Genomic DNA, 25214 nt, shown 5'->3' with positions numbered 1-25214 from the left:
AAAAAAAGCTTCTTATGAAAAATTATTCATGTACAGCTTTGCTAATGTTTAACTGAGTTTTGAAAGGCAAACTGAGTCCAACTGGTCAAAAGGTCTCCCCAAAAGACTGTAGCAACAGGTGATTGTTTTTAAAAACTGCCTTTCAGAAAAGGATTGCTGGGTAGAGTCCCTCAAAGGCTGTAACTTGTTCTGGAAGAAATCTTGGAAGACATAATGCTAAAGAGATACACTTCCTTTGTTCAGAGGAGGGTAGGCATTTTGGAATTAGCCATCTTCTCCTATATTTCTGTTTCAAAAACACTGAGAAGCTTTGCACAGGCTCAAGCTCTGTCAGACTAAGAGCACAGTGAGACACAACTTCTGTTCCAAGGCCCTCTGGTCTGCAGAGGCACCATGAGCCAACCCCAGCTCCAGCTTCTCCCACAACTCCACTGGTTTTCACAGGGTCTGCTGAGTGCCCATTTGGCACGAGGGAGATACACTGGCAGCAATTAAAGGCACTTCCCATCTCAAAGAGGAAATAACACCTGGTCTCCAGTTAGCAAACAGCTAAAAAATGAATTAAGCCAGATGTGCTGAGCCCTTGGTATTGACACACATGGCAGTGCAGCCTTTAAAGTGTCCCTCCTGTGGCCTCTAGTTATACTGAGCTCTTATTTCCCTCCTATAAACATCATGGAGAATGATTAAGCAACAGTGCCCCATTTATATCCCACGTTATGCCAAGAAAAGTTCATGGCTGTGTTGTTTGTGGAGTGACAGTGTAATGGGTGGGTAATGTTATAACACTTATTTGTTATTCCATTAACTCTTCTAAACAGACTTATAGGACAGAAGTACCTGGAAGAGTTTTATGTTTAATATTGTGCATTATTATTATTTGGCTTATTTTCTCCCTGTGTTAATTTGGAGTCTATTTCTCCTTCACCTACTGATTAGTCCCATTAACCCCAGTGGAATTTCCATGAGTAATGCTCTGCTAGGTAACACTGGCTAGGGTGGGAGGTACTGCTTTCTTAGCCTTTCCCCCAAGAAGTCAGTGCCTATAAGTGATAAATCCTCATCAGTGGGTGTGTTAAGTGGTTCTGGTGTGGAAAGAAGAAGGAACTGAATTTCCTGGATGAAAATATTGTCCATTGCTCCAATGAAGTCTTCAATCACAAGTGTTCTGCATTTGTGTATTATCATCCAGATATTGTGTATTCATCAAGATAAAGCTCTTCTGGAAACATGGGAAAAAGTATTAAATTTTCTGATTTGCCCACTCATACATAACAGTATTTTGGTATTATGCTTGTCCCATACTATATGTGGTTTGGATTAATTGTGGTTTTTTAAAAGGTGCAAATAGAAGAAGGAGGGTCAGCATGACAGCACCTTTCAGTTTCAATGTTAGTTTGTTGACATTGATGAGGTGTTTGTGCATGGAATCTACCGGGGCAGTTTCTCAGATGGAGCAGTGTTTACCATTTAACATTTCCAAGGAAGGGCTGCAGGAAAGCTGAGAGAGTTTTCTATGATGGGAACAATATCAGAAAACAGTTAGATGTGTCTGGAGTAAAACCAAAAATCTACATTCTGTACCTGTGCCATAGTTGTCTAGGAAATGAGGTGTACCTGTCATGTTCCTGGGTGTTTTGTATTTAGATCTCTGACTTATTTGAGCTTGCAGAGCTGTGTAAGTAGATTTTTAAATCTGCTGCTGTTGGTTTGTTGTTTGATGGGTTTCCTGTCTGTATGGGGCACTGTCTGTTTGCATGCACTGTCATGGGCCTGTCTGCACGTGTGTGTGTGCTCAGCTGAGGTGGGGATGGTGGGGCTGCTGACTGGCAGATGCACTCAGTTGCTCCATCCCCTGACAGCAGCTTCACTCTCAAATAACACCCTGCAAAGCTTCATCTGCACATATCATCAGCTACTCACGAATGGACTCACAGAGTGGAGGCAGGATGCAGTTCCAGTTAAATTGGAAAGCACAGTTTGGGCAGTGGGACAGCTCCTTTTGACCACACAACTGAAGGGGATTAAAAATTGGAATTACCCCAGAACTGGAATTACCCCAAAGTTCCTAGCACTGGCTGCACATTCCACTGTCCAGAGAAAAACATTAGAGGGAAAATTCCTGAGGAGTTTACAGGGTGGATTACTAAGTGTAGTATTTTATATCAAATGCCATATTAGCTTGAGCCTAGAATTTTCTCTTGATCCAATTTGTGCAGATTGTTCTCTCTTAATTTACGATAATTAATAATCATACAATACTTGAGAGAGGATCACGTGAAGAAGGGCACTGAGCACACTCAGTTCTAGAGCAGTAACTTCAGAGGACAGAAACATAATGTTCCTTAAACAGAATCCAGGTCAAGAAAACATATATATACATACATTATATATGTGTGTACACATACACACACATATATACTTTGTTTCTGAAGCGGCCCTTTTATGTTTCGGAACTGAAGATAACAAGGTTCTCAAAACAGTAATGCTGGAAGTATAGTCATGAATAATGGATCTAAGGATAGGATTTGGCACTAAACACTAACCATGGTTCTAATCAGTTTATAGAAAGCTTTAGAACCAATTAAATCTTTTTAAAATTAGGGAAAAGAGGCACTATAAAGTAATAATCTTCTCTATGTGAGACCTAGATATCATAAATGGTGAGATCCATTCCTCCACCTGTGAAGTGCAGTGTACATCCAGCATGACAGCAATATATTTCTGATGTATTTCTGGAATTCTGCTACATGTGGTGGTCCTGAGTTGTGTGTGGAATAGTTGTGATAGAGCCCATGGGCTGGTTTGTACCTTGGATGCAGAGTTTTTATGATGGCCAATACTCTGAAACTCGTTCAGGCAATAAATTTACTTGCCTTTGAGTTTACAAGGCAATAAACAGTTGAGGCCTTTGACCTCAACATTTACCAAATACATTTGCAGCAGTTGTGTTTATTGACAACTATTTATAGGGAAGTATTTTATATGGAATTTCACATGTGAAAGAGAACAGCTTAATTTTGCAGCTTTTATTCTTTCTGATTTCCATCTTCACTTCCTGTCTCCTTAACTTACTTTAATAGCTGAAGTTGCAGGTTAATGCTGCAAAATACTCAGCTATTGACAAAACAGTTAATTCAAATCTTTGTGACAGATTTTTAGATTTTCCTCTATTTGGATGACTGAGACGAAGGTATATGTGTGCTATATTTTGCAAGGCATTATGTAAATTTATTTTAAATTCTCTCAATTATCTCACTAGTTATTTACTAGCTTGAAAACATTTCCCACGGTTAAATGGGAGACTGTTAGGCCTGAAATAATTGGAAAGCAGAAAGGTAACAGCACTTTCATCCCTCCCTGAGACTGTCAGCTGAGCTCAGACCAGATACACCTGAGTAACTGTTCCCAAAACAATCCTGGCTTTTGGAGTTGTCACTTTTAAAATTTCATGGTTGCTGCCCCAAATCCTTGAGTTAATGTTTAATTTCAGGCCCAAAGCATGAGACTTCAGTGTGACTGCTCACAAGCTTAAAGATAAGGACATGCTCAAGTTCCTTGCTGGAAAACAGCCAGCATGCTTTTTATCTCACAGCATCATGCCTATAAGATACTCATTTCAATCTGGTGAACCCTGATTGCCTGAGTTCTTCCAGAAAAAGAATTTCAGATCCTGTGGAATTACAGCCATTCATATCTAAATAGCTCACCAGATTCCTGCCCCTTGTAAGTTGCTTTATGCCAATTTACAGTAGTTCAGGATTTGCTGCAGAGTTGTGATCAGGAATTCTTTGTGCCTTTGTGTAATTGGGCTTTTTTCCTTACTGCTGAGGTTTTTAACATTAGTATCTGCAGGCCAAGTGCAGCAACATTTTGAAATCTATTAGAAAAATCTTATTTAACCAGATGGTCAGACTCTCAGGTGGGTTACACAAAATATGTTTAGAAAGTAGTGTCTTAAGCTTCAATAAATCACCATAAATGGGTCCACAGTAGATTGTCATCCAATGTTGATTTTCATTCATATGACAAAAAAAATGGGCTGATTCTCTGGAGTGGGTCTGTCCACACAGGAAGAAGTTAATAAACAAGATATTTTATGTATCTGGTGTGTTGAGCGTTTAACAGGGTAAGAAATACAATTTATCAGTGCAGCCTCAGCTTGCTTTGTGAATTATGTTTACAGCCCATATCCCAGATTCACACCCTGGAGATCTGTGGAAATAATAGGAAATGTCACTGGCTCACATTGAGGCGGTGACAAGTTGGAGTTCTAGGGTAGGACAGCACTTTCTTGGCACCTCTGTGTCAGCTTGATGAGGTGGCAGTGACACTGGGCTGGAGCTGAAGTGCTCTGAGGGGACAGTGTGGGGGAAAGCCCATTGCTCTGTTGGGCTGGGTTTTGGATGAGCCCCAGAACCCTCTCAAGGAAATCCCTTGAGGGGATGCCTGGGAAGCTGCCTCAGCGTGGAGGTTTGGCTGAGCTTGCTGTGAATGCAGAGGAGGAATAGGGGCCCTCAGTCTGTAGGGATGGAGGTGTGGAGCTTTGTTAAATATGAGTCAAAGAAATCAAATGACATGGAGGGGATGAGGGGGCATGAGCAGCCTGACTGTGACAGTGTGAAGGGCAGCTCCAGACCTGGCAGCACAACTGTGTGAGGAGCAAGCCAAGAGCCTGGATGTTGTTCCTGCTGCTCAAAGACTCCTTTCCACAGATCACTGCTGGGGCCTTCAATGTAACCCCTGCCCCACATGTGGCCAGGGGTGACCTTATTCCTGCCTAGAGCAGTGAATGTGAAGAAAAGGAGGAATCTTGTGCTTACTTATAAATTAAAACCAAATTAATGTCAGTCAATTTAAAAGTGGGGAGGCACTTTGTACAACTTCATGGTTTACATGTTTAGGTAGCAGAATCTGCCTTCACTGTCTGCATGTGTCTCAGCCATCATCTTCCACAAAAATGCTCATTTGTAAAAAGCTAATTTCTATTTTATTTATAAGAAATAAATATCTTAATTTTAAAAGACATTGTACACTTCTCATTAGCTTAACCTAAAATCACTCCTTTATCTGCTTTGTCTTCCTTTGCATTTAAAACAGATTTCCTTTTTTCCTTTGCACATATCTGTCCTAAAGCATTAGACCTTCATATCCTGGGTGGAGGAGTCATACTTGAGAAGAGCCTTGGGAGGCCAGTGAAAAGAAATCCCCACAAATAAAACCACAGAGCCTGAAGGAATTACAGCATCATTCCTAGATCCCATTGGCTGCCCTCTGGGATCATTCCATATTTCTGTGAAAGAAGTCACAAAGGTGCTGTTCTTTGTGGCCCACAAGGATTTACTCAGAAAAACAACAATAAGGAAACTTAAAATGCATCAGAGTATTTGTGATCATAATTTGCTGTTGACTCTTTTCTAATGAAACATGTAGATTTCTGGGTTTTATGTTGAAAATATCTACGTCTGTGAAAATTTTTGACTGAATCACGAAAGATGTTTTATGCTGAATTTTTTTTTATATTCTTAGGATTTTATTGGTTGAAGTTCATTATTTTCTACTGGAAATTTGTCAGAAATATCTACCCTTTCTTGACATTTTCAGCAAGGGGAAAAGCACTATTTGGTATTTTTTAATATACTTTTAATATTTTCCTGCTATTCAGTATATTTTGGCTTTTATGTTTTCATTGTGACCCAAAATTTGGGGGATAAGAAAAGAGCTAGGTACTCAAATAGCTGGAAGAGAACAGAAAAAAAGGCACTACTGAGATTTCCTTTGGGAATCTTCCCTTGCTGACAGGAGTTGAATCCCAGCTGCCAGGAATGTCATTGGTGCTCCAGAGAAACTGCACCCCTGGAAGGTGCCCAGAGGGAAAACCTTTCTGGGCAGTGTCTGCAGCTCACAGATCCTGCCAGCCTGCAAACAGCACCCTTGTGCCATGGGTTTTACACTGATATTCCCTTTCTTTTCCAGGACAACTGGCCACCAGGAGTCACTTCAAGGTCTAACATACCTTTGCCTACTAATCTGTATTACTTATCCTTAAAATCAAGGAACCTTATTCCTAATTTTTAAAATTTTAACTCTCAGTTGGCATCCCCAGAACTGAGATGCTTTGAGTGCATATTGTACTGATCTCTGTTACAACTTGTTAACTGTTTTTGATTAGCAACCCTCCTCTTACTCTACTAGAAATGTTTTAATAAAAAGACACTGTGTAAATCAAACAAACAAATAACCCATAAGCAAACCAAAGGTTTGTCCATTCTCATTGTGAGCCCAAGCAGGCTTTGGTCAAACACCTGAAATCTGGCATGAAATTTGTTCTGATATCAAATTGAGATCTTTTGACATCCCTATAAAATTTTTCTCAAATCTGGCCAAGCTCTATGCCTCTCAAAAGATTTTAGTTCACAGATGTTTAGTAGAGGATTTTTAGGTTTTGGCAGCCAAATTCTCTGAAGTTTTCATCTCAAAATGTTTTTTCTTTGCTTCTAGTGCTGTCTCTCAAGTACATAGTCAGGATAAATAATAGGAAGAAGCACTTGAGGAGAATTCCAATGGAGAAAATGGGAGGGAAGTAGAGGTATCAGGAAACGACAAATGATCCGAGTGGAAGATGTTAATTCTGTTCTCCCATATCTGTTGTGAATGCAAGCTTTTTATCCAGTGTGATGTACTTGGACGTTTTGCCAAAAGAGCCCTAGGAATGCCTATGAGGAAATGGATAATTCCATAGGAAATGTGGAGTTTAAGACCATGTATAGGATAAAACCTGGGGCTCAATGTAGAATGGAAGAATAGAAAGAAGTTGAATAACTGCTTGATTTTGAAACCAGTGAGCATCTCTACAGACAGCTCTCTCCTGGACAGCTGTAATTCTTTCCTCACAATGAGTCAAATGGTGGGTTGGTGGGAAAGAATTGTGCATGATCGCATAATGGACACCTGGATCAAAAAAGGGCTGAATGAAGTTTGTGGCATTTCTTAACTTTTGGATTCTTGGCATTGCATTGTCACTGTTGTTTTTATTTTAAGGCAGTGTTTGGATGTCATAAGTGAAAGCCATGCCTTCAAAGCCTGTATTCTATCCTTAGCCCCAGAGAAGCATTCCTAATCATTGCCTGAATTAGCCTAGAGGGGCTTGTTTGTCAGACTTTCAGTCAGTGACAAATTGTTCACAGCAGCATTTTAGAAAACAAACCTCATGCCAAGTTTACAAATGATCCTCCAAGAGCTTGGGACAGTCACTTCCACACTCAGAAGACATTTGCATGCAGAACTCAGGAGGTGAGATGTACAGTAATGTAGCTGGGATGTCCGTGTGGATTTGAGTGGCTTTCTTCTGGAAACTGCATTTGGATTTAATGCTTGAAATCTTCTGAAAGACCACATCCCATTTCCCTTGTAGTAAAAAGGGCCCAGTCCCTTTGTCAGTGTAGTGGAGCACTAATGAGGGTCCTGGCTCAGGGCTGCCATCTGTAAAAGAGTTAAGCATATTCTGATCGTTGTTATATCATTAAGGGCATACTTAACCCCACCGACTTAATGAGGAACATGCAGCCTTAAAGGTAATCACATACATAAGTGCTCTGCTGAAAAGGGATTGATTTAAACCTGATACAACTCTGTAACTCATCCTGTTCACCAAGCACCCCTTCAAATTCCTTGCTTAACTACAGGGCGGGTGTACACCTTGTGGATATGGCTATGAGCAGAAGCAATGTGGAACTGAACTGCTTCTCCCAGAGCTGTAGTAGCAAAATATGGCTGAAAAACACCTGCAGAGGTTCTTGATCACAAGGGTACTCAGCTGTGATGCACAGACTGCAGTAGTGCTCACCCAGAGGATTAAAGAAGCAGTTTGCAACCTGCTTCTTCTTTCCAGGTAGCAACTCGGGAGCACAGAAAGCATGCAGTGTTGGCTTCCAGAGTTGTTTGGATAGTGCAAACCCAAGATCAGGACTCCTGTTTTCCTTGTGGGGTTCCTGGACTTGCATTCCATGAGGTGTATGCTGCCAGATGTGAGCTCCAGGGAAGAATATCAGCAAGGTGCAGGTACCATCTCTGGGGCAGTTCCTCTGGCTTGCAGTCTGCATCTTCCCAACTCTCCCTCCAAAAACAAGGCAACAACTGGGGACAACCTCATCAAACAGATCCAGCACACATTTGTGACTTTTTTTTCTCCCCCAAGGGAATGCTGTGATCCTTAGAGGCTTTTCTGCATGCATGGAAAACTGAGAGACTCCAGGAAGTACCATTCCTGCTATTTGTGCACCCCGAATCTTATAGGGGAAGGTCAGGAAAAATGATCCATCCAGCCAGAAAGTCTGAGTACTGTTCACCTAGCTTACTTCCTTGCCACGACGACACTGGCTTTACCTACTTTTTCCTGTCAGTTTTGTGTTTATAGAAGCTTTTTGTATCATTTAAAAATAATTATTGCTCTTTTTAAAATAGTGTCTCAGAACAAAGGTATGAAATTTTCCTCCTCTCTGTTAATCCAAGGGCAGCAAGCATAGTGTTACTCTGTGTGTTGTATCACAAGGCAGAGACACATTTGGCCAGCAGACTGTGAATCCTCACGGGAAGTGGCACAAGGGTTTTCCAAACCTCAGAATTTTATGTTGAAAATAATTGTCTGGAAGGTAATAGTCCCCCAGAATGGACTAATAGCCTGTCAGGTTTCACGTTTCCTTGAGTCACTTTTGAATTCATAAAACATTCTGAAATACTCTCATCCAAATTTGGTGCTCAAAAATGTCAGCCTCATGTGGGATGAAGCTTTTCACTGCAGGCTTTTTATCTGAGGAGGATTCCTGTTTACCTTTCTCCCTTGGATTGCTGGAGACAACCAGGTGAGTCACTTTGTGTTTATTGTCAGTACAAACTCTGTGAAAGCCCTAATGAGGCTGTTGGTGCTGTAAGTGTCCAGCTGCTAAAATACAGATGTTGTCCAACTAAACTGGATTGATCCAGATCCAGAATGGTATTTCCCTGGCAAGGTTTAGCATTCTTAATGCAAAGTGAACCCTCATAGCAGGGCCTCTTATACTGTAGGGTTTGTATTTTAATGAGGTAGATATTTAATCAATTTTAGGGTATACTGGTATCTGCCTTTTGCACATGTTTCAAATAACAATGAAATTTATCCGCACATGAAGTAATTGAGGCATAGCCTGATTTCAGAAGGGTGCACAGCCCTTTCTGCAGTGTAATTCTAAGAGATTGGGGATCAATCAAAATGTTTTAAAATTAAGAGTTTTCTGCAGCTGGGACACTCCCAAGTTGAGCTACTTTGGTTTCAGTTTATAGCTCAACTTTTTTTTTCCCCAAGTCAAATGGTTTATTGTACCCAGGATTTTTTAACTGTCACATCTGAAAATGAAAAGTATCTTTAAAAACCCTGATATCCTGTAGAGATCTAAACCCATATTGAGCTGTGTGACCCAAACATACCCTGAACTTTAATGGCAAGAAGTTTAAAATTGAAATCCAGGTCCGTATTTCACATGAGTTCCTATCCTTGTATGTCAGAATTTGAACACCATATTCAGCTAAAATACCTTGGAATTTGCCTTTGCTTAACTGCTCTCACTTGAGTTACAGCTCTGGCAATTGTTTATTGCCTCTAAGCATGATTTTGTTGATTATTTAGAAAATAACCCTTATCCTTGTGGTGGTTCATACCACACCATTTGGTTTATATCTTATCTATAAAGGTTGAAGTATTTGAAATCCAGATATGGATTGTTGGGCCACAACCATGGCCAGATTTTCACAGGGTTGCTTTACAAATCTTATTTTTGTAATGCATTTTCAGACTTTCTCTGTATTACTACGTTTTCCTCTGAGGTCCTGTTTCTGATACATTTTCTTGTGCTAACACCACATTTTTGGACTGGGAACTGTTCATTCTGGGAATAAAACAGGACAACTTTGGCCACCAAGGTCTCATCCAAGACCCATGGAGTAAAATGGAGGTATCTCATTGCTTAGCAGGGCTTTATATGGGGTTGAAGAACAGGATAATCAAGTCATCAAGAGTAAAGACGAAGACAAATTGCATTTGACTGTAGTTAAACAGTTCATTTAACTGTGTCTCACAATGATGTAGGTGGTTTCTGTGCTGGATTCTGAACTTTATAGTTGACAATTTATTTGGAATCTTTCTGCTAACAAAGAGTCTCATCTGACTGAATGTTGAGTCTTAAATGCATTGCTCAAATATTCCTAGATGGATTTCATGAGAAAATTCCAGGGGGGTTATTACAGGATTGGGTCCTGTAGTATGGATCCTATAACAGCACATACAAATGAAACTATATTGAAAGAACTACATGGAACAGGAAAGCATAGTTTAGTTTTAATGCTATTTTCAATGATTTGGAACAAAACACTTAAAATGTTTCAGTAGTTTTTTGCAAGTTTTTACATGGTTTTGTATTAAAATTTTCTTTCCCATTTGAAAGAATTTACCTGGCATCCTTCTTATTAATTCAAACTGCTCTGAAACTGTGTTTCAGTAGGAATATCTTGACATAAGCCATATTTTTCAGAATTCCATCTCTTTCAGAGCACATTGCTGAGTGGAGTCATTAGGTGTAGAATACATATTTTCAAAAGTCCTCCAAAAAGTTGTTTGTTTGAGGATGATGTGTGTGATTCAGAGATAAATTATAAATTACACCTTTAGATCTTGATTAGCAGTAAGCACAAATATCAGTTTCTGTAATGGGACATAGCAGCTGGCAGCTAGCATGACACTCAGTGCTTATCACTATTTCTTTCTCTCCCTGGAGTTATTATTTATTTAGTTTTTCTCCCTCACCTGCCTCCTACTCAGCCCACAATGTCCCACACAGGTTACACCACGGAGCAGGTGGGAGCCAGGCTGCCCTGGGGGCTTGGATTCCCTCCCTCTCCCCCTGGTACTCCTGCACCCTCTCCTGCCTGCTCAGAACAGGATCATTTTTTTGAGCCCTTCTGTGCTGCTAAGGTAGTAAAGAGATGAAATTGGGGTCACTCCTGTCTGGATACATTCACCAAACCTTCCAGTTCCTGATGCACTGGTGGCTGTAGTTTAGAAGGACTTTCCATGAGCAAAATTCTCTCATAGAATGTTATTTGCAGGGTAAATTACGGTATAGTTAAGTGGAGAAAAACTCCAAGCAAACCACAGCAAATTACTTAGCAAAATACATATTTGGAAAAGTGATCTCAATTGTTCCCTTTTGTGCAGCATTAATGGAAGGTGAAAACACATCTCTTCAACTTTAAAAAGGAAGAGGAGAAGTTTTAAAGAGAAGTTTTCCTCATGTGAAATATCTGATTGCAGCTGCTGATCCCCTACACGGGGAACACACGGGTTGGAGATGCAGCGTTTCAGAACAGAAGATTCTCTGTGTTTTGTCTTCTCTATCAATAAATGAAAATAGAAGCTTGTGGTTAGAATATGGCTTTAAGTGCATAGATAAGAGCCCAAGTAAATACTAGCACTCCTCCATTCCTGAGGGAAGTTGGTGGCCTGCCCATATAATTTGCTGATAAAGTCCCATCTGTTAAAACAAAGTCCTGCAGCACAAGTAATAAATTTCAGGCAAAGACCATGAGAGGTTATATTTGCATGACAGTCTTTGCTGAGCTTTATTTTAAACCAGAAAAAGCATGTGAAAGTGAAATAAAGATTATAATATTGGCTTTAAATTAGCTTTACACTTTTGGAGGGCAAATCAGAAATCCTGTTCCACTTTATTTCCCTGGTAAACAGTGTGGCATGATAAACTGTGAAGAGAATAATGTCATAAGGAAAACTCTGCTTCACAAATGACATACGTAGAAAAACAGCAGATGTCTGATGAAGTAAAGACCCAACTTATTGCCAAGTCTTTGGAAAACAAAATTAATTTCCTTTCGTCTTTGATAATGATGATGTAATGTAGTTAATAGGAAGAGCCTGCCATGCTCATGGAGTTATTAAAGAAGAAATGTTAGACATGCAGAAGGTCAGAAATATGGGTTTACTTACCAGGGCCTTTTCCATGAGAGCATTTATAGATGTAGAGAGGAAAAAAAGATTATAGTGATGTAGAATGTTTCTTTATGTCTTACTTGAAGCATAAGATACATGTAATGAAACAAAACTTGTGAATGTCCTCTTAAGAAGTTCAGAATTCTAGTGATCAATGCAAAGAAGAAAATTATTGTTGTTAGGCAGCTTTTCTTGTTGAGATATTACTGCAAGGCAATATATTTTTCTAGAGTGAAGTTAAAAAATAAATTATTTACCCTCTGATTTTCCCTGATAAGAGTTAAACCAAGTAAAGATGGTGGGTGAGTGGACATGGTGTTGGCTAATTTAATATGTTGAAAATATCTCATCAGCCACAGCAACAAAATAGATTTGATTTTAACAAACCAGTGCAGGAAGTAGATGTGATTGTTTCTTTGCAATATCCTATTTTAGTCGCTAGATGTCCCTGCCTGCTGGAAGGAACCAGGGATGAGGTACCTGGGAAACGAAACAGGTGAAGCTTACGGGTATGGGATCATGGATCCTTTAGGCTGGAAAAGCCCTCTAAAATCGTCGAGTCCAGCTATTAACCCAGCATGTCCAAGGTCCCCACTAACCCATGTCCCCCGGTGCCATGCAGGGAGCTGTCCTGTTTAGGGATATTTTTGATCTTTGTGTGCACTTGAATGGTAGGAGGGGTAGTGCTGGAATGTATTTTTACTGGAGATACAGGATGAAAATTAGATTTGTTCATGAAAACTTTTGAGGAGCTACTTACTGGAATGGTTGAAGCAATCAAGCTTGGTTTGGCACAGCTTTGGTGACTCAATCTCCTCCCCAGTGATTAAAAAAATACAAAGTGTTTTTACTGTAACCATAAAGGTGCTATTTAAAATTGGAGTTTAATTGCTAAGACATGAGAATAACTACAATGCACATGCATATATATATATATATACAGGCATGTGTGTGTATGTGTATATATCTGAGAGATATAAGCATACACCCTGCCATGTTGGGGCTGATGTTTGTTTTAACACTGTCCATGACAACAACCTCAACAATAAATTTTTATATCATACAGCAGATTTTACACTGTGTGACATGACTACGAGTAGCCCCTAATTAACTGGAAAGCTAATGTTGAAGAAGATTTGCATCTATTTCTAATAATTCTCCCTTTCAGTACAAAAGGCACACTTTGATGAATCTGACTGCTGAACTCCACGCTGGTGTGAACAGACACGATGCTGGAGGCTCGTTCTCATGCAGGTTGTAGAATTGGCTTTTGTCTTTCCAGTAACAAGCCGTTTGCTACAGATGGAAGCCAGGACTCACTTTGTGGAAGGTCAGCTCCAAGGAGAGCTGGGACAGATGTTGTTCCCTTGTCAGGACAGCTTTGGCCTTTAAATATTTGACAGTTGAGTGCAGATCACAAGTACAGAAAGCAGAGCAAAACACTGCAGAAGTGATTGTGATTTCCAATTAACAAGTGAAAAATAGTGCCAGAGTTGAGTGTAAAATACCAAACATAACTCTCCAGAGAAAAAGCACATGTGACTGAAACAGTTCCCTTCAGCTGAAACGTGGGCATGGGGACTGCTAAATGGCTTTTATTGCAGAATTTTATTTTTTGCATATATGGCTAAAAGTTTATGGGCATTTACTTTAGCTTTAGTCTGCCCTATTCCCAATTTGACTTGCCACAGGTTGTTGTAAAAATAAAATTATTTTCGGTTTTTTGAATACCTACAAAATTGTTACGGTTATTAAAACACACAAGCTGATAGACTGCATGTTTATTAAGCTTGGATACTTGTCCCTTTGGAGCCCACCTGCCAGTGAATATTTTGCTCCAAAAGAGTCAGTTAAAGTTCAACAAGTTAATTTTGTAGTGGGTAAGTCATGCAGAGATGAGACCTGCTAAAATGCCATCAAAATGTTGAGAGCAATCATAATTTGCTTCACTAAGCTGAGTTTCAGCAGTGAATTTTATTGATGTTGCAGACTCAAGGAAGTATCTTGTCCTGGAAAGCTGCTTTCCTGGCCATGGAATTCCCAATCCTTTTAGCAAATGAAAAGCTGAAGATTCTTTGTCACGTACCTGATGAGTTCAAACCACTCTCTGTCCACCCACCTCTCCTCCCACAAATACTTTGTGGTAAAAGAATTCCAAAGAATAATTCCTATTGTGCTGTTTTTGTTTAGATTAGGGGACCCAGGTTACCCAGCTGAACAAGGGCTCTTAAAATAAAATGGATCCTTTGAAATTCTTGCATTTAATACATATTTGGTCTAATTTCAGCTGGATAACTAATTTTTTTTATTGTGCTAATGGGCTGTTATGCATATGTGGAAGCCATTTACTGTATGCCCTAGGTGGAAACAGACTCATATTTCATCTCTGAATATTTAACACTTAATAAGGTAACCACCTGCTTTTAAACTTATTCCAACATATTTGAATGGCCTTTACTGCTCATTGTGAACACCAAGATTGTTTTTGATCTCCTGTAATGAAACAAATAGCCAAACCAATTGAGGCACTAAATAAAAAAAAAAATCTAGCCCCTCTATTTTTCACTAATTCAAGACACTTTATAATATTCTAAATCACTTAGAAGGAGTTCTGAAACTTTAAAAGCCAAGGCTGCACATAGTGAAAGTTTGTCCTTCTCACCATGACACAGTGAAACCACAGAGTGTGGAGTGGGGTGAGGGCAGGTGCTGAGCTCTGCCTGTTCCCTTCAACCCTCACCAAAGCTGTCTGGAGCATTCCTGTTGAAACCTCAAACCAGGAGAAACAATTCCCTGCATCTGTTCCACTTTGCCCCCAAATTTTGTCATGGCTCATGAACCTGCATCTGGGGAGGATGAAATTGGCAGGGAGGCATTGCAAATGTGGCTGGAAGCCATGCACTTACTCCTCACTTTGGAGCTGGCTGCTCAGGACTTAAACAGCTTGAGAAGTCTCATTTACTGGGACTGGCATGGCTGAGGAACAGGATTCGGTGGGAGTGGTGGTTTGTGTGGGGGAAATGTTACCTTAATTCAGCATTTCCTGCTCCTCTTGGTTTTGCTGTTTGATTTTGATGATGAACTATACAGGACGAGAACATGATTAATACCACATTATCAAGCTCTAAAGTGCCAACTTTCTTTAGGCAGTGTCAGCAAGGCTGGGGATTACTGAGCTAAATTTTCCTTTTGGGAATAGTCATCCTCTTGCCATTCCCTAGTACAGTCAGTTGCCAGGTTAACACTCTGTAGGCTGCTTCAGTGCTTCACTTCTGGTGATTATTTGCAAAAACCCTGTACTTCTTTCCAGTTTCAAAGCATGGCAGTGCATGGATTGTGTAACTGGGGGTAGAAAAAGGAGGGAGGACTGTCTTTGGTTTGCTGCTTATTGGATGGGTTGAGCAGTGCATTTTTCCTATGGAAGGGAAAGTTTAAGATTTCCTATCCTATCCTGGGCTTGGATAGGAAGGTGAAAGTGCTTGTGGCTGGCTTGGGTACAGCAGAAAATGTTCTACTGACTGGCAGCTCTATTTCCAGGGCAATAATCCTCATTTTAACATCAGCTGCGGCAGTATCCTTGAAATGGGAACTATGGAAGTGGCAGTAGGCTTCTGGATCAGTTTTCTTTAGGCCATTTGGTCCCTTGAAAATAAGGATGAGAACTTCCTTCCAGTCCAGAACTCCCTTTATACCCTTCCAAAACATAAAGAATACTTACGAAAGAGCTGGAGAGGGACTTTGAACAAGGGCCTGGAGTGACAGAACAAGGGGGGAATGGCTTCCTCTTGAAAGAAGGCAGGGTTAGATGAGATACTGGGAAGGAATTATTGGCTGTGAGGGTGCTGAGGCCCTGGCACAGGTTGCACAGGGAAGCTGTGGCTGTTCCTGGATCCCTGGAAGTGTCCAAAGCCAGGCTGGATGGGGCTTGGAGCAACCTGGGCTAGTGGAAAGTGTCCCTGCCCATGGCAGAAGTTGGGAACAAGATGGTATTTAAGGTCTCTTCCAACCCAGACCAGTCTGTGATTCCATGAATTTAAGACAGTATTTTGTGGATAGCTAGTGTGATAGCAAAGAAGCAACCTGCCACAACTGCTGTGGGAAAGAAGTTGTGCTACAGCCCTTGGTACCATCTGGAGGTTCTTTGTTGCCAAGGCTCCAAGTCCAAATGGGCTACAATGCCATAGCCAGCTGGGAAGTGAGGAGAGCATTTATCTCTGAGGCTGGGTCATCACATGGATGTAACACAGCCTTCTGGCTCATCAGAGATGGTAGAAAGTGCTGCTCACAGATGTTGCTGTAAGACAGCTCAGTATCAGTAAGGAGAAAGAAACCTTCCAGAACACGGATTCTCCTGATAATCCATGAGCATGTGTCCTCGCTCTGAAGGAACTGCAACACTCCTTGGAGCCTTTCCCTCTACCCACAAGCCTAACCTCTGTCCTGCTGAGCCTTAGCCCTGGCCAGCTCCTGCTCTTCCACGTGCTAATCTTGGCGAGACACTGGGACAACGGAGTGTCTGTTGTGTTATCCTGGGCTGTAAACAATAGGCAGAGCCACGTGTCATCTCCAGGCTCTCTAATCCAAACAGTGGCGTGAGCACTGTGCACTGTTGGGAGCAGTTTTGTGGAGTGCTCGGCATGCGAGAGGACAAAGGGTGCTCGGCCTGCCAAATATCCCGAGCACAGACGAGGCTCAGACACGTGTGTTGGACAAAAGCAGAGCAATAGTGGCAGAAGGATCAGTAGAGCAGCTTGAGTAGTTACAGCCACTGGTTTTCCTTCTTTTGATGCAGAGAATAGAGAATAATGTTTTTAGGAGAATGGTTCCCTGTTGGGGGAGCTGGTGGATGTCAGAAAAGGGTGATAGCAGGAAGGGATGGTCAGAGTCATTGATGATGTTAGCAGAAAAAGACTGTTCTTTTGTTCAAACTTCCTCTCTTTGTGTAGAACTCGGGATTTTTGTGAAGAATATAATTTCTGTGATCTCAGAGTTTGCTCTCCACTTCGGGACTTAACCAGGGCTTTTGTGAAGCAGATGAGTTATTTCGACTCCTGGGTCATATTGAGCCTTTTTACCCTTAAAATGAAAAAGATTAAAATCTGGTTTTTGTACAGCAGAGGTTACTAAAACAAGGAGAAAACTCGGTTCTTTTCCTGGGTTTTGAAAGAAATCTGATCTGTAATATTGAGGAATTTATTTCACCGCTGTGCCTTTCTTTAACCATCTGTAAAATGGGAGTGATACTGGCTCTGTTATGTCAGGTGTCTCAGGAAGTGTAGGACAAACGAGCCAGGGAACAAGCCAGATGCCAGTTGTATTGGAGGATCTTTCAAAGCCCTGAATCTGACAAATCCTAACAGCACATGGATCTGTCATTTTCCTTCGCTCCCAGTGTCAACCCTGCGCAGAATAATTTGAAGAAGTTCTGGGCTGTGAGGGAGCTGAGGCCCTGGCACAGGTTGCCCAGAGAAGCTGTGACATCCCCATCCCTGGAAGTGTTAAAGGCCATGTTGGATGCAGCCTGGTCTAGTGAAAGGTGACCCTGCCCATGGCAGGAGGTTGGAATGTAATGAGCTTTAAAGTTCTGTCCAATGCAAATCATTCTGGGATTCTATGAATCTGAAATTCTGCTTTCATAAGAAATATGTACTTCATTGTAAACTTCCAGTGATGGGCTAAACACAGCTTCACCACTAAGAAGTTTTTTTCTTGGAAGGGGGAAGAATACACAGACTTTGTAACTTTAGCTGCCACTTATTTTAAAGAATTCATCCCTGTCTATAACAGGGAACAAATTATTTTGAGCAGTATGACACTTTGCATATTTTAAGTATATTCATCTTCCCAGAGAAGACAGAGCTAGAACTTTTAAAGCAAAAGCATTCAAAGTGTAGTTGTACTCTTTAACAGTCCTCCTGTGCCCTGGTTTCATGCCCAATTATCATCTCTCTCTTTCTTTTGTGGGTCACAAAGAAAGCTCAAAGCAATCCTCATGCTGGGCACTGGCAGTGTGTGGGATCAGCATGCAGTGACTTGCTCTGCTGTGGATACAGCATGGAGCAAAACAGGTGAATTGGTATCTGCTACTTGCCTTTGCTGGGGGGCAGGATTCCTCACAAAACCTATATTCAGCAGGAGTTAATTAGATTCTCTATCGAGTTAGATGTGATGCATCCCAAGACATAGATCACATATATTGTCCTTTTCTGCTTCCTCTGCTGTGTCTTCCCTTGCATCCTGTGAATGCTGGAGGAGAGAGTCCTTAGTGATGTGCTGCTAATGCTGTGTGTGTGTTACACAGGCTCTTGGTGCAGGAATGCTGACACAAACAAAAAGGAGATAACTTGGAAATTCTATTGCTCCATTTATGTTATTATTGTAGTTAATGGTCTGTCAGCATTTCCATTATAAATCCCTATTTTCAGGGTTTTATAACTCAGCCGTAAAAATTCTCTCCAGGCTGAATTTGGCATGTGTGTTTTCAGACTGAGAGCACATGTGTTGTTTTTTTTTTTTTTAACAAGTTTTTTTTAAAAAAAATAGAACTGCATTCACAATTTTTAAGATATAGAATTGCCAGGAAAAAAAAAAAAAACACCAACAAAAAATAGGTGATTGGTTGCAGATGCTTTCTTTGCACTCATATAACTCAAAAATTGCTGAGTTATTTCAGCTGTAATTGTGGGTATGTGTAAGGTTAAAATGGTGGATTTAGTACTATTCCTTTCTTTATGGTGTTGGTATTTGACAAGCAAATAGAAAACAGACCCCGATACTGTATACACCACGTCTGAACTGACCCGGGTGTAAACTGACCTCCCAAACCTGCCCCACGCTCCCCTCGCCGAGGCCACGTTGTTCCAGTGTCAGCCAGGATGGGGATGCTGCAGGAGGAGAGTGGGGACCCCAGTTCAGATTTTGCTGGGTTTCTTTGCCTTTGCTTCATCACTTCCAATAGGTATGTGCCAGTCTGTGGCTTCAGAATCCAGAATCCCTGTCAGCCAGGTGGTGTTAGGAATAAAGAGCTACAATAGACACGTGTTCCTCACTCTGAGGCCCAGCTTTGTCCACCTTGTTTACAGAGGGCCTGCCCTGTGTCTGAAATCACCCCAGAGAAGTTTACACAAAGATGAGTGTAAACCACATGTTTTACACCAAAGCATCTGAAAAGAAAAGAAACAAGGGGAAAGACCAAAAGATTATGTCTGAATTCTTTGCTGTCTGCAGACACAGATTTTCCTTCTGTTCTCTCCACAGTACCTGTGGCTCTTCACTTGTGTTCATTCACCATGGCTGGAACAGAAAAGGGTGGCCAGCCTCCATAGACATTTAATTTTAGAATCTCCAGTTTTTCCAATTACCCAAATGAATTGATTACTTCAAGAACTGACTCCAAGAGGAGGCTGCAGTAGAGTCCATAGATTTTTAATTTCTCTTGCATGTAGGGTGCTTTCTGCATAATATTTTACTGTGCATAAACCATCTCATATCTTCCCAAGAATGAACAGTTCCTTTCATGCTAAGAAGAAAGAGTGCAATAATTGTAGCAATTCCATGCCATAGTGATTCCTGCCATTACTGTACTTGGCACTGTAAAACCAGTAGTGTCTATAAAAGTGTGTCAAATAATGATTATGGAAATTAATAATCTGATTTTCTTTTTTTTTTTTATCATATCAGATAAATCGTTTTGTAAGTGTTCAATTCTTTACATTTTTGCTATCCATATTGAATTTTCTCTGTGATGTTTTTAACATCCTGTGATATATAACATCCCATCATATCTTAAACATTCCTTTACATCAGTATGAAAGGTCATGTACTTGGACTGTTTTTCATTTCACGAACATCTGGGCTTATGAGATTAACAGAACAGTATAGCATTGCCTTCTTTTTGGTCTCTTTTATTAATAACTTGTGAATAACACTTGTCTTCTACCATGTGGATTATACTTCTGTTGGGGTAATTTCCTCACTATAGTAATGGCTGCTAGTTAACCCCTTACTCCCAACTGCTGCTGCTACCAGCTCAAATGTATTTCTTTTATGTTCAGATGTATAGTCCTGTGTGTTTCCATTGGGTGGGAACAGGTCATTTCCCTAAACACAGGCATCTCACACCATTTCCACATAAGGAATCCCACCTGGCCTCCAGCTGTCACTCTGGAGAAGGCCTGGGGCTCCTGTAGGTCCTCTGGTGTATCCCCCAGCCCTGTGCAGATATCCCTAAGGCTGAAGGTGTGTTCAGTGGCACTGGGTGCCTGTGTTTATGTCAGAAAGTTATTTTTATATCCGTGGTATTCACAGTCAGGAATTGGGGTCCTCCAACAGTGCAATGGGATGGCCACAAGATGTAATGGTGAGAGAGTTTAGACAAGGGCCTGGAGTGATAGGACAAGAGGGGAATGGCTTCCTAGAGACAGAAGGCAGGATTAGATGAGATATTGGGAAGGAATTCCTGGCTGTGAGGGTGGTGAGGCCCTGGCACAGGTGTCCAGAGGAACTGTGGCTGCTCCTGGATCCCTGGAAGTGTTCCAGGCCAGTCTGGATGGGTCTTGGAGCAACCTCGAGTAGTGGAAGGTGTCCCTGCCCATGGCAGGGAGTGGAACTGGGTGATCTTTAAGGTTGTTTCCTACCCAAACCAGTCTGTGATCCTGTAATTTCTCATTAACAAAACCATGAAACAGGAATGAGAGTAATTAAAATGGGCGACAGTAAAGGCTTTACCTGATTGTGTGGTGATTTCATATCCTACAAAGAACACACAGCCAGTCATTGGGACATGACAGGTGATCTGAAATCATCTAAAAGGCCATAAGTAGCTTTTCTATGCATAGAATCACAATATGGTTTTGGTTGGAAGGGGCCATAAATATAATCTCGTCATTAATTACATCTTTTACTGGAGTTTAATTGTCAGAAGTGTGGAGGAATTGGTTCTGCACCTGCAAACAGAAAAACATTTAACAGAGGACTACAGACCTGGAGACTAAAAGTCTCCATAGTGTGTCACCAGTCTTTTAATCCCTTATTCCTTTTCTGTCTGTGTATTTATTGTGTGTTTTGTGGCTATTTTGTATCTCCTGCAGCAATTCCATGAGGTTTGGCCACAAGATGGCATCTGATTTCATAACCTTCTTTTAAAATATCACTTTTTTTTTTTTTTTTCTGCCTTGATGGAGTAATGCCCAGTTTTCCTGCAGCAAATTATAACCTACTTTCCTTCTGCCTTAGGGAATGCCTTCAGGGGAAAATGCAGTAGGATTTTCCATGGCATTCTTGGTTGGAACCACCAGCAGAGATGATGGGTGACAGTTGCTGTGAATCTTCTGCTCAGTAACCCCAATCCTCCACCCTTCCAGGGTGTAACTGCTGCCTCTGTCATGATTGTTGCATGGTAAATGACAACTGACACAAAAACCTCAGCTCATTTCATTTGTGAAATGATCCAGAGTCCCTCAAAGCTGTTGAACAAACTCTCACTGACATAGAGGAAACTCTGCCTGAGCCTCTGCTTACAGAAAAATATCTTACAGTTTTTTAAATTCTAGCTAAGCTGTCCAAAGTTAGGAGTTATGTGTTTCTTGTTTTCTGCTTCAGAACATCTCCCATGTTCTGCATTTGGGGAATGAGGAACAAACAGATTTGAAGGATGGACAGACAATCCAGTCAACTCTTCTGTGCAGACTGTGAATTCTGCTTCTGCAACGGCAGGTAAATGGGTAACTGGGATTTATCAGGGGATCAGACCTGCAGCAAATTTCAAGAGTTGGTTCCTGGAATGGGAGTTGGATTAAGCAGTGTCTTAATTTGCAAAGGGAGATGTAAATTATTGAAAAATTATTCAAATGGGTTTAGCTTAACTGTGAAAGCCAGTGATTCAAGGCAGCTAAGCACTATTTAGATAACATTCTGTTTGGAAACTCCTGGATGATGTGAAAGAGGCCATTTTACCTTTTTCTAAGGAACTTCAGCAAATAACAAAATTCTGATTGCTCTGGAATATTTTATCACAGCTGACCTTCCAACGACTTAGAGAAGGCAAAAAGTGAGAACCATAAAGTTCTTGGTGGCTTTTGCAAGTGTTTATTTGTTGCAAACCTGGCTCAGAAACTCCGCACCCCTTTGATTGCTGGAAGCTGGTGAGGTTCAGACTGAGCTATGCTATATTTGGCCTGTGTCCTGCATTCACAGAATCCCAGAATGGCTGGAAGGGACCTTAAACCCCATCTCACTCCAGCCCCTGCGCAGACAGGGACACCTTCCACCAAGACCAAGTAATTCAGAGCCCCATTCAGCCTAATCTTGAACACTTCAGGGATGGGGAGTCAATCACCTCTCTGAGCACATTCTTCCTCCAGTATCTGCTACTCTCTCCCCTCTTCCCTCCCAGGGACAAGAATGAACTCAGTAGATTTTGGATCTGACAAAGTGGGCAGTTTTTGTGCTCTTCCTTGAGCTGCTTTGGCCTGAATCCTAATTGATGTCTGTGATGCTGTTTTGGAGTTTGGAAAGGTGTGTGTACAAAGACTTCCTTTCAGAGCCACACAGTCCATATCCTCTCCACTGGACAGCCACAGAAACCATTTCCTCTCTGTTTTGCAACAGATTATTGAAATAGGAACTGTAGTACCTGTGTCCTTGGCTGATCAAACAAAGCAATGCTAGAAGTGTCCAATGCTAAAGTGCCCAATGCACTTTAATTTTTTTATAATAACAACTCAGTAGGATTGTTCCAATCCAGCTGGAGAAAGAAGCTTCAGGAGCCTTGCAGAACCAAGTGTCCTCTACAGCTCACCAGGAAGGACTGTAAGGACTCTTCTCAAGTTACAGACTGCAAGGTAAGAACCTCTGTGCTGGCCTGGGAGAGCATGCAGGAATTTCAGAGATGGATGGAACTACCCAGGGAATGGGGACTGTAGGTAATGGTTTGTCCTCATGGCTGCTGCTGAACTGATAAATCAAGAAAAAGGGGAGATTTATCTATGCAGTCTGGTAACCCTGTATGAAATGCAGAAGAAAAGGTAAATGAATCATAGAATCATGGAATTGTTAAGGTTGGAAAAGACCATTAATGTTATCAAGTCCGACCTTTAAGTTTATCAAGTCCAACCTTCCACTCAGCACCACCACCATGTTCACCACTAAACCATTTCCTCAAAGTGTTCACAAAAGAGAGGTGAGCACCAGGCAAAATGATAATGCCTGAAGCAGTGAAAAGGATCTTTAAACAAGAGATTTGGCAAAGAGTGGAACAATCAGTCATGGTCCCTGTATTGCTGTGTGCCATTGGATTTTCTGAATGAAGCTTTTTTGTGTTTGGGGCAAAGCTAAAGCCTCTTTGTCCTGTGGATTCCTGGTGCCTGGTGAGGGCTGAGCTTGTCCCACAGGTTTTTGTCAGTGGTGGGACATTGCCAAGCTCTCGCAGAAGAGGTACCTTCTTTTAAAACATTGAATGTCTTTAATTTCTCTGAAACCTCTTCCTCTCAGTCCAGGCACTAATGACTGAAATGTGCAAGTGAGGATGTTTGTGGAGAGGACAGACCCTGGATGATCAGAAAGCTGAGCTAAACCCTCTTTTTAAAAATCACATTTTAATACAAGCTCTGTTAACTTCATTAAGTGTCTCTGCTGATACTTACCCTGCTATCTTAGAGACTTTTCTTTATTTCTATTGCATTCCACAGAAGCAAGGAAGGGTTGATGTCTTATTTTTCACTGGGATGACTGGAACAGAGAAATTTTAACTGAGATGACAAAGCTATTTAAGTGTATCATTCTGAGCAGTAACTTAAGGTTCTGAAGGATCTGGATCAAAACAATTTGCTCAAGATCATGTTGAAATTGTCTATCAGAGTGTGAGGTCTGACTTCCCTGCATCTGGACACCCATTTCTTGCTGAAGACAGATACTGCCCTGCACAGCAGGTGGGGTGGGAAGGATGTTGGAGCCAACCTGCTGCAGCTGCTCTCCTGCCCTTCTGCCCTGTCACAGCCACCCCAGCTGTCCCAACAAGGTGCTTGTGGGCGTCCCATGCCAGGCTAACGGAGCAGGGCTATTTTAAAGGGTGTAAATAGCAGACCTTTCCTAATTCTGCCTGCTATCCAGTGCTTCCATGAGCAATTTTCCTAGGAAGCTGACAGGACTGAAGGCTGTCCCATTTTCCACAGGTATTGCTGGATCCAGGAGAGGATGTTTGCAGAGTCTGTAACTTTGCACATTTCCATTCTGCCTGAGCCTCCCTTCAGCTCTCTGCGGTTGAGAAGTCAAGAAAAAAGCTGCTGTTGGCAGAATTTGCTCTTGTGCTGAGAATTGGCCTGAGGAGCTCAAGGGTGTGTTTTGGTGAGGTTTGCTTCAGGTAATTATTTGCCTCTTGGTGCACTTGGTGGTACCAAAGCACTATGTGAATGTGAAAGAGTGTCTTTTCAAAGAGTTTACAGCTAGTCTAGAGAATATTCCAGCTAACAATTTATTTTTAAAAGAACTGACTCTCTTAGTGAGAGGGGCTGTCTTTGTTTGGCATGGAGGAGTTTCAAACTCTTCCACTCCAGGTCTTAAGGAAAGAGATGACTGCAACACTGAGGAGCTAAGGACAGCTATCCACTGACACCTCCATTTTCAGCTTTCCACATCTGGTTAAGTGCATTATGGCATTTTTGCTTTTACATATGAATCATTAGCTCTTGGCTGCGGCCTGTAGGAAAAAGAGACAGCAATTTTCATGTGCCTGTCCATATTCTTATATAGAAAGGGGATAATATTTTTCTAAAATACACTGTGTGAATGGTGCTGTTACTTCTCTCACCTAAGTATCTCCAAGTTCTCTGCAAATTGTAATCAAACCAGCTGTATGATGAGACAATTCAAAGAATAAGGAGAAATATCAGATCAGCTTCCATTTCTTTTATGAATCCAGGAAGAAACACAAGAAACACATATTCCTTTCCTGCTAAGCAATGGGAAGTTCCTGTTTTATTCGGATGCACTTGAAATGTGAAGTGGGACTACTGTTTATCCATACTCTTGTTTTTCTGCTAATGTGCTCAAACTGGGGTTTACTTAGAAAATGTGCTTTCTTCAGCAGAACTGGAGTCTTCGTCTAAACAGCCTTTCTCAATCTAAGCAGGATAGTAAGTGGAAACGGAGGTTATTCCTCTATTAATCTCCCGTGTGGCTCAGT

At 41.3% G+C, this 25214-nt stretch overlaps 2 long non-coding RNA genes across 2 annotated transcripts in view; both read left to right on the top strand.

The window, feature by feature from the left end:
- The window catches only part of LOC128809539 (uncharacterized), a 29131-nt gene extending 6417 nt beyond the window's left edge, over positions 1-22714 (top strand). Inside the window, exons 3-5 of the long non-coding RNA XR_008437758.1 lie at positions 21635-21748; positions 22428-22549; positions 22643-22714. This is a non-coding gene — a long non-coding RNA (uncharacterized LOC128809539). The remainder of the gene's footprint in view (positions 1-21634; positions 21749-22427; positions 22550-22642) is intronic.
- Positions 22715-22727: 13 nt separating this feature from the next.
- LOC128809538 (uncharacterized) overlaps positions 22728-25214 on the top strand; it is a 79730-nt gene continuing 77243 nt past the window's right edge. The window contains exons 1-2 of the long non-coding RNA XR_008437757.1: positions 22728-22875; positions 24205-24392. This is a non-coding gene — a long non-coding RNA (uncharacterized LOC128809538). The remainder of the gene's footprint in view (positions 22876-24204; positions 24393-25214) is intronic.

This window comes from Vidua macroura, chromosome 6 (assembly GCF_024509145.1).
Source record: "Vidua macroura isolate BioBank_ID:100142 chromosome 6, ASM2450914v1, whole genome shotgun sequence".
NCBI lineage: Eukaryota > Metazoa > Chordata > Aves > Passeriformes > Viduidae > Vidua > Vidua macroura.
This window is presented reverse-complemented; position numbering and strand designations above follow the sequence as displayed.